The 9,080-nt window shown below is 39.8% G+C and overlaps 1 protein-coding gene across 3 annotated transcripts in view; it reads right to left on the reverse strand.

Moving 5' to 3' along the window:
• SHLD1 (shieldin complex subunit 1) overlaps window positions 1-5,356 on the reverse strand; it is an 81,984-nt gene extending 76,628 nt beyond the window's left edge. Inside the window, exon 1 of one of the 3 annotated variants that reach the window (XM_035005870.1) lies at window positions 5,282-5,356. The gene's annotated coding sequence lies outside the window, so the exon portion shown is untranslated. Of the gene's footprint in view, window positions 1-5,202 lie in introns of all 3 variants that reach the window. The other 2 variants (XM_035005871.1, XM_035005872.1) reach the window with 2 other exon arrangements.
• Between the last annotated feature and the right edge of the window lie 3,724 nt (window positions 5,357-9,080).

Below are 9,080 nucleotides of genomic sequence, written 5' to 3' on the forward strand. Positions count from 1 at the left end.
AAGAAAGAAAGAAAGAAAGAAAGAAAGAAAGAAAGAAAGAAAGAAAGAAAGAAAGAAAGAAAGAAAGAAAGAAAGAAAGTTTTTTAAAAAAATGGCTTGATGACTATGCTTACCTCATAGGGTTGTCATAGGAATTACATGAAATTAATGCACGTAAAATACTCAGTACAGAATGCATGTTCAATAATGTCAAGCTCCAATAAGTGAAATAGTAATAATTAAAAAACAATTTACAGGCTCCTATCTTCCCAGCCTACCTCTCATCCATTTACCCTTCTATTTCCCATTCAGTAGCCATCTTATTTCTTTCATCCTTATCCAGTGTATTCTGTAGTCCATTATCTTCTTAGTACCCTAAACTTCCCTTCCCTAACCATTCTGTCCTTTTGTCATACTCCTTTGGCAAAACTCCAGCCTAGATGAACTCAACTTATCTACCCACTCTCCAGTGCTAAACGTGAGTCACCAAATAGGACAAGCTGGCTCACCCTAAATGAATGAGCATCAGCCTGAAATGGGCTGTCTGGCCACACGAAGCTTGAGATGTTTATCTCATAACTCCCTCTTCCCCTCTCCTTGACTCTTGTGTTTTTTCCAATCTTCTTCAACTCAGGCCCTTCCCATTTCTCACACACCTTCCTGCTCTTTTCAGTAGATCTGTTCACATCCTAATTGATAAAGGAAACAGAATCCAGCAGAGAGGAACTTCCTCTACTCCCCTATCAAACAGAACAAAGATTCCCACATCTGCCCACTGCTTCACCTCTCTTCACAACAGAGAGCCGTCCCTCCTGTGGCAAAGTCCAACCCCTCCACCTGCACCTTAAATCCCACCCTCTGGACCCTTTAACAAGCCTTCAGTGATGACAACCCCTTCTCCCACTTCTGTTCCACTGGACCTTCACTTGGATATTTCAATATGCCCAAACCCATTTTCAACAAAACCTAGTATGTAAGAGAATGTCCTTGTTCTTTGGGAATGCCACTCAAATATTCATTGGTAGGGGGACATAATGTGTGCAACATACTCTCAAATAGTTCTGTTTGTGTGTGTGTGTATGAGAGAGAATGATAAAGTAAAGGGATGGGGCAAGTGTAGACAATAGACAACTGGCGAATCTGGAAAATGTTATTTGGGAGTTCTTTGTACTAGTCTTGCAATTTTTTGAACGTATAAAATCATATCAGCATTATGATGGGAATGCAAGCTGGTACAGCTACTCTGGAAAACAGTATGGAAGTTCCTCAAAAAGTTGAAAATAGAGCTACCCTATGACCCAGGAATTGCACTACTAAGGATTTACCCCAAAGATACAAATGTAGTGATCCAAAGGGGCACCTGCACCCCAATGTTTATAGCAGCAATGTCCACAATAACCAAACTATGGAAAGAGCCCAGATGTCCATCGACAGATAAATGGATAAAGAAGATGTGGTGTATATATATACAATGGAATACTACTCAGCCATCAAAAGGAATGAAATCTTACCATTTGCAACGACATGAATGGAACTAAAGGGTAGGATGCTAAGTGAAATAAGTCAATCAGAGAGAGAGAATTATCATATGATCCTACTCATATGTGGAATTTAAGAAACAAAACAGGATCATAAGGGAAGGGAGGAAAAAATAAAAAAAAAAAGAAATCAGAGAGACAAACCATAAGAGACTCTTAATCACAGGAAACAAACTGAGGGCTGCTGGAGGGGAGGGAGTTGGGGAATGGGGTAACTGGGTGAGGGACATTGAGAAGGGCACATGATGTAACGAGCACTGGGTGTTACATAAGACTGATGTATCACTGAACCCTACCTCCGAAATTTATAATACATTATATGTTAATTAATTGAATTTAAATAAAAAGTAAATATATACATTACTTTTAAAAAATCATATCAACATTAAAAGTTGTCAAGAAAGAAAGAAAAGTGAAAAGGAAATCTTTGACACCTGCCCTCCCCACAGCCAGTCTCCTCTCCCTTCCACAAACTTCTCAAGAGTCTAAATTTACTCACTTCCTCATCTCCACCAACTCAATCACTTCAGCATATAACTTCTGGAAACTCTGCCATCCTTTGTTTGCTTTTCAGGGAGCCACTCTCCTGATTGCCCTCCCATCTCTTTGCCTTTGTTCCTTCCTGCCTGCTCTGTGGCTCATCTTCCAATCCCAACTGGACTTCCTCCATGCTTAGCCCAAGGCTCTCTCTTCTTTCCTCCTCTGAGACGTTAATCACCACCTAGAAATTTCTCTCTAGCCAAATCCTCCAACCTTCACTGCTTTCCAGGCTTCAAGCATAATGGCTTTCCTTCAGGTTCTCCAATAAGCCCTACTTCCTCCTACTGCACTTGTCCTTCCCTCACCTAGATAACTCCTAAAAAATGGAAGAGGAGGGAACACGTCCCAATTTACTCTAAGTCCACGTATCAGCCTGACACCAAAACAAGACAAAGACATCACAAAAAACTAGAGACTGATATTATGAATATAGACACAAAAATCCTTGACAGAAAACAAGCAAACCAAACCCATCAAAATATAAGAAGGATTATACTCCATGACAAGTGGAACTTATTCTAGGAATTCAAAGTTGTTTTAACATCTGAAAATCAATGTAATATACTATAGTAGAATAAAGGACAAAAACCACAACACACACAGACACACAGAGCATTTGATAAAGTCAAACACTCATGATCAAAATACCCAACAAACTAGAAATATAAAGGAACTTCCTCAATCTGATAAATTTTTTTCAAAAAATGCATAGCTAGCATCATACTTCGTGGTAAAAGACTAAATGTTTTCCCCCTAAAATCAGGAACAAGGTAATGATGTCTGCTCTGATCACTTCCATTCAACATTATACTTGAGGTTTTAGCCGCACAATTAGGCAAGAAAATGGAGTAGAAGTCTTCCATAAAGATTTTCATAAAAGAGAGAAGTAAAACTATAGAAAATCCCAAGGAATCCTCTTTAAAAACTAGTAGAACCACTAAACAAGTTAAACAAGATTGCTGGATACAAGATCAATATAGTAAAAGTACATGCAAATGATTTTACACTAGCAATAAAGATGTGTCAAATATTGTGTAAATATTTATATACTCTAGCAATAAACAATCCTAAAATTAAGAATATAATTCCATTTACAATAGTATCAAAAAGAATACAATATTTAGGAATATAATTAATAAAAATGTGTAAGGCATGTACAATGAAAACTAAAAAAAAAAAAAAAAATGTTGAAAGAGGGGTGCCTGGCTGGTTCAGCTGGTAGAGCATATGACTTTTGATCTTGTGGTTATAAATTTGAGTCTCACATTGGGTACAGAGAATACTTAAAAATAAAATCTTTAAAAAAATGTTGAAAGAAATTAAAAATCTAAACAAACGGAAAGACATCCTATATTCAGGGATTGGAAGACACTATTTTGAGATAGCAATATGGCTCAAATCGATCTACAGAGCAATGTAATTCTTAGCTGCATCTCAGTTGGCTTTTTTTTTTTTTCTTTTTGCAGACATTGACAAAAGTGTTTAAAAAATTCATACAGAAATGCAAGGGACCAGAATAGCCAAAACAATCTTGAAAAAGAACAAAGTTGGAGGATTCATACTTTTTTATTTCAAAACTTACTAAAAAGCCACAATAATCCAGACTGTGTAGTACTGGCCTAAGAATGGACATACAGATCAATGGAATAGAACTCAGAGTCCAGAAGTAAAACCTTACAGTTATGGTCAATTGATTTTCCACAGGGTGTCAAAACAATTTCACAGGAAAAGGAAAGGGCAGTCTTTTCAACACTGAGACAACTGGATATCCACCTACAAAGTCACTGGCACTTTGGAAAACAGTTCGGTAGTTATTCAAAAGGTTAAACGGGGTTACTCTTTAACCTGGCAAATTCCACTCCTAGGCATATGCTCAAGAGAAATAAAAATACATGTCCACACAAACTTTACACAAATGTTCACAGCAGTTTTATCCATAATAAACAGTAAGTGGAAACAATCCAAATGTCCATCAACTGATGAATGGATGAATAAAATGTGGTCTATGCACACATGGAGTATTTTTCAGCTTTATAAAAAAATTAAATTCTAATACATTCCACAAGGACAAACTTTGAAAATACTATACTTAGTGATAAGAAGCTAGTGTTAAAAAACAAGACAACAGATCCAAAATGATGTCACTTGTCTAAATCCACAACCAATCAGGAATCGCCTGATCAGCACTAGTTAGGTAATCGGCCAGGTAGATCCTTGCCATCCCCTAAAGAGATGTAACGTTGCAATAACCAACCTGCTTCCTTGGCCTGGTATTACTTCCTTGTTTCTCCTCCCTTCTGCCTTTAAGTCTTTCATTTTGTTCAGCTCCTCAGAACTCCTTATTAACTGCTGCATTGGATACTGCCCAATTCGAATCGCTTCTTGCGCGAATTAACTTAGAATTTTAAATATGCCTTATCTTTTAGCCACATGTTGTATGATTCAGTTTATATCGAATTCCAAACTGGCAAATCTATAGACAGTAGACTAGTATTAGCCTAAGACTGAAAGGTCATGGTGAAAGGAGACCGCTAATGGGTACAGGGTATTTCTTTAGGGTGATGAAAATGTTCTAAAATTAGATTGTGGCGATGGCTGCACGATCCTGGGAATATATGAAAAGCCAGTGAATTTCACATTTTAAACAGGTGAATTTTATGGACTGTTAATTATATCTTTAAAAAGCTGTTTTTTTTTTTTTTAAAGATTTTATTTATTTATTTGAGACAGAGAGAATGAGAGACAGAGAGCATGAGAGGGAGGAGGGTCAGAGGGAGAAGCAGACCCCCCCGCCTAGCAGGGAGCCTGATGAGGGGGTCGATCCCAGGACTCTGGGATCATGACCTGAGCCGAAGGCAGTCGCTTAACCAACTGAGCCACCCAGGCGCCCAAAAGCTGTTTTTTAAAATAAATAATTATATAAAAATAAAAAGCTGATTTTTAAAAAAGGAGAAGAGGAACGGAAGAGCATCCGGTCACACTGCCTGCAAATTTAGGGCATTTCCCCAAAGAGGTGGCTGCGGAGGCCCCGTGTTGTTGGGGAGAAGGAGGCGGTGGGACGGGGAAATTGGAAGCGCGCCAGGAGAAGCCGCCGTAATTTCCCAATTATGAGAGAACGATCTGATGCGTTGCCCAGACCCCCTACCTACTCCTAATTCCAGGTCACTCCTCAGTCCACGGAGACAACTGATGGAGAAAAATTGCAAAGTCCCCATTACACTCACCGACCCGCAAGAGGAGCGCACCGAAATCCGGAAGCGGAGGCGCCATATTTGTTGTGGGAAAAGCCGGTTTGAAAGGAAGTCACTGGAGCCACCTTTGCTGAGGGCAAACAAGGGCAGTGGCGTGTAGCCGCAGCCATCTTGACTGAGGGCATTCTCCCAGCCCGTGAAGTTCTGCGCACTTGACAGTTTGGGCAATTTCTAAAGGCTTATTGATAAATGCTCTTGGTGGACGCGAAAGGGAACAGGAAAAAACATTTAAATTAAAAAAATTTAAATGTCTACGTTTTAAAAAACATGAAGAGTAGAGAGAAATTATCAAAGACAATGAAAATATTTTAGCATGTTGCATGTAACTTAGCTGTACACAGCTGCTGGAATTGCAGGACCACCGAAAGGACACTGAAGGTTATCGTCCCATTTCGGCATCTTCTTGAAAGAGTCCTTTACATTCACATCCTCCTACAGATGCCTATCTTAGGATAGAACCCCATAAATTAGGGAGTCCTTCACTTGCGATGAATATTTTAAATAATGCTAGCTGAGGTTTGGTCAACCATATGCCAAATTTGAAGGCAAATTTAAAGATAAAATCAGAAGTAAAAACATATTCAGACAAACGTAAAACAGCAACTGTAAATTTCATTTTCTCTTCCAGCGTTGGTAATCAAAGTGTATAGATTCACTTTTCACCTTTTTTGGTGTAATGAATCTCACAAAAACATTCTTCTAAAGTAACATAGAGGGGCACCTGGGTGGCTCAGATAGTTAAGCACGTGCCTTCTGCTGGGTTTGTGATCCCAGGGTCCTAGAACAGAGCCCCGCATGGGGCTCCCTGCTCAGCGGGGAGCCTGCTTCTCCCTCTCCCTCTACTGCTCCCCCTGCTTGTGTGCTCTCTCTCTCTGTCAAATAAATTTTAAAAATCTTAAAAATAAATAAATAAATAAAATAAAGTAACATAGATTGTGACAAAGCCTGGAATAATACTAAATTACTTTCCTGTTTGTTTCATAAAATGACTAACTCAAATATAATTGAATGAACTTAATTATCTGGATTATTATATAAGCATTAAAAATGATAGAAGATAGAGCAAAAGAAAATCCCAGATCATGCATCGCATTCTCAGTTTTCATGGTTTTGTTTTGTTTTGTTTTGTCTCCTTTAATCTCCATTTCTCAATCTTTGTATTTCTTGGTGTTGACATTTTTAAATGTCAGTTATTTTGTAGAATGTCCTTCAGTTGGAGTTTGTCTGATGCTTCTACCTGGTTTTCAATGGCACTGAACACTGTTGATCACTCCCTCCCCCTGGAAAACTCTTGTCCTGGGATTTCCCTGATACTACCTTCTTCTGATTTTTCTTTCTTCTCTCAAAAAATCCATCTAAATCTCCTTTACAAGCGTTTCTTTCTCTTCATTGTGGGCCTTTCTCAGGAGTCTGTCTTGAACCTTCTCTTCTCCCATTTATGCAGATGATTCCCAAACCACTAAGCTTAGTCTCCTGTGAGTCAAAGCAATGTATCCTCCAGCCACCTTTAACTCAACCTTCCCCCACCTCTCAATCAAATTACTCCTACCCCAGTGTCTCCTGTCTCAGTTGAGCTGGACTATTCAGTTGCCAAAGCCAGAAAATTTTCCTACCCCTTTGTCAGCTTGTCCTGTACCCATCCATAATCAAATCCTCTCCTGCTGATTCTTTCTCTTTAAGATATCTTGACTATTTCTTCATTCTCTCCATCCTCACAGCAACTTTCTGGGTACAGCTAACCATTAGCTGCCACCTGGGTGACAACAGCTTCCAACTCTCTGGCAGCCAGTTGTTTTTTTGTTTTGTTTTGTTTTTTAGATTTTATTTGAGAGAAAGAATGAGAGAGAGAGAGAGCACATGAGAGGGGGGAGGGTCAGAGGGAGAAGCAGACTCCCTGCCGAGCAGGGAGCCCGATGCAGGGCTCCATCCAGGGACTCCAGGATCATGACCTGAGCCGAAGGCAGTCGCTTAACCAACTGAGCAACCCAGGCGCCCCTTGTTTTGTTTTTTAATGAAGACTGAACATACCCCTTCCTAACCCTCAGGCTAAATCTCAAACTTCTTTTTTTTTTTTTTTAAAGATTTTATTTATTTATTTGAGAGAGAGAGAATGAGAGAGAGCACATGAGAGGGGGGAGGGTCAGAGGGAGAAGCAGACTCCCTGCCAAGCAGGGAGCCCGATGCGGGACTCGATCCAGGGACTCCAGGATCATGACCTGAGCCGAAGGCAGTCGCTTAACCAACTGAGCCACCCAGGCGCCCCTAAATCTCAAACTTCTTAACTAGACTTAGAGGACCCCTATGCCTTATCTCTCATCACTGTCCCCAACCCTCCACCATTACTTTCTTTTCCTTAAACACACCATGCTTGCTCTCTTTTGCCTCTGAGTTTTTTACCTATACGATTCCCTTCCTTAGGGACACTCTTCTTTGGTCTTTCTCATCCTTCAGATGTCAGCTTTAAGGAATTCTTCCAGGAAACCTCTGACTTTTCAAATTCGAGGTAGTTGTCCTTCCAGGAATCCCCACGTTCCTCCATTTACCCTGATTAACTTCCTTTGCCCTTTGTGTTCCTCCCACTAACTGTAACTCCTTTGAGGACAAGGACCATGTATGTCTATCTCATACTTACTTGTAGTCCAGAACCCAGCCCATTGACTCACACACAAAAGTAAGTGCTCAGAAAGCGTTTTTAAAAAATTTTTTTTTAGTTTTGAAAAGGTTTATTTAATTATGTAATCTCTACTCTCAATGTGGGGTTTGTACTCAAAACCCCGAGATCAGGAGTTGCATGCTCTTCCGACAGAGCCAGCATTTTTATATGCATGAATGGATAAGTCTCTTCCCAGTGTCCCCCATCCCCCACTGCCATCCAACTCAACCATCCAAGAAGTCTCAAAAACACAACTTCTTTGGGCCCCTGTGTGGCTCAGTCGGTTAAGTGGCTGGCTCTTGATTTCAGCTCAGGTCATGATCTCAGGGTCATGGGATTGAGCTGGGTATAGGACTCTGTGTTGGCAGGGGGGGCTATGGGGGTGTGGGAGTCTGCTTGAGAGTCTCTCTCTCCCTCTCCCTCTGCCCCTCTTCCTGCTTGCCCTCACATGTGTTCTCTCTCTCAAATAAATAAATAAATAAATAAATAAATAAATAAATAAATAAAATCTTTAAAAAAAACAACAAAACTTCTTCCTGACCTGTTAATCAGTGAAACAAACCTTGAAACCTTTTGTCATTGTCACCCTTTCCTTGAAAAGCAAGTTTGTTTGCTTATAAACTACTTATGTACTCTCCTGTGGCCTTTCCATGAGAGGTTTTATCTTTCTCATGGACTTCCTGGAGCAAATTTCTGAAGTCTCACGTGACTTTTCTTTGCCACATAGCATGCCTCTGACCATCCTTTCTTACCACTTTCAATCGGCACAAGAGATGAAAACTAATTGAAGTCATCATCAAAACAAAATAGGGACTTTAAATCTAGAAACAGCAAAATAGAGATTTTATTGCATTCCAAAAGTAAGGTATAAACTACTTTTGTTCCCCTGCTGTTTTGCCATTGATTATACAATGGCTGTAAAAATGGGGCCATGTCACAATCTTATGAAACCTTTATAGCTCATGGTTGATTTTTCTGCCATCCGCTAGGCTAGCTGCTGCCAAATATCTTTCAGCAGAAAGAAGTCACTTTAGGTGAAAGACCAAAATAGCACTTTCAAAGTGGGATGATGTTGTTTGCAGTTACTTTATCTGTCTTTGTCATTCTGAACCTTGATCT

The sequence above is a fragment of the Mirounga leonina genome, unplaced genomic scaffold, assembly GCF_011800145.1.
Source record: "Mirounga leonina isolate KUSES-001 unplaced genomic scaffold, KU_Mleo_1.0 Mir_150, whole genome shotgun sequence".
NCBI lineage: Eukaryota > Metazoa > Chordata > Mammalia > Carnivora > Phocidae > Mirounga > Mirounga leonina.